Here is an 834-nt window from a genome sequence, read left to right on the forward strand (position 1 = left end):
TTGTGTCTCACACACACTCAAGATCTGCTGCACAAACACACTCCACGGACCACGGTAAAGACTACATCACACAACAGGACACACTGTTCTAAAGCAAACTACTGTATAATAGGCCTCAAGTACCTGTTAGCTACATAAGCATTGCAGTGTGTGAACTACAGTAGCAAACACCAAATACGACATGGTAAATCTGACTGAATTTCACCAAATTATTTAACCAAATTATTTTAACAATATTGTGCCATGTTCATTTTGCAGACAAAGGACAAGACAGCTGACAAGTCTTCATGAAATCACAGCGAAAGCCGCCAGGATGCCCTTGTGAAGAAGCGCTCCTTCACTGTTCTACCTCACAAAAAGTTATGGAGCTCTCAAGGTCACACAACAAGGCATGGCCACCAGATAATATATTGAGACCACACATTCATATACAGGTCACCAATTATTATAAGGTGGCCACCAGATATATTGATATATTGATGCCACCAGATGATACACTATGTGTCCACATGTTTGTGAAGACCCCTCCTAATGAACGCGTTCAGTTGCACCCATTGCACAGTTGTCTAGTCCCTGTAGAGAAGCACTGCCAATAGAATAGGACTCTCTGTAGCAGATAATCATGAACCTACTGGCACCATGCCTAGTGCCAGGTGTGGGCTAGAGGGTTATAAAGCCCCCCAGCATTGGTCTGTGGAGCAGTGTTCTCTGGAATGATGGTGCTCCATCCAGGCCCTTTTGGGATGAGTTGACCTCACTGACGCTTTTGTTGCTGAATGCAATAACTAATAACTAACTAACCTGCCTGTGTGGCCAGCAGGGGACGTCAGTGAG

Source organism: Salminus brasiliensis, chromosome 21 (assembly GCF_030463535.1).
Source record: "Salminus brasiliensis chromosome 21, fSalBra1.hap2, whole genome shotgun sequence".
NCBI lineage: Eukaryota > Metazoa > Chordata > Actinopteri > Characiformes > Bryconidae > Salminus > Salminus brasiliensis.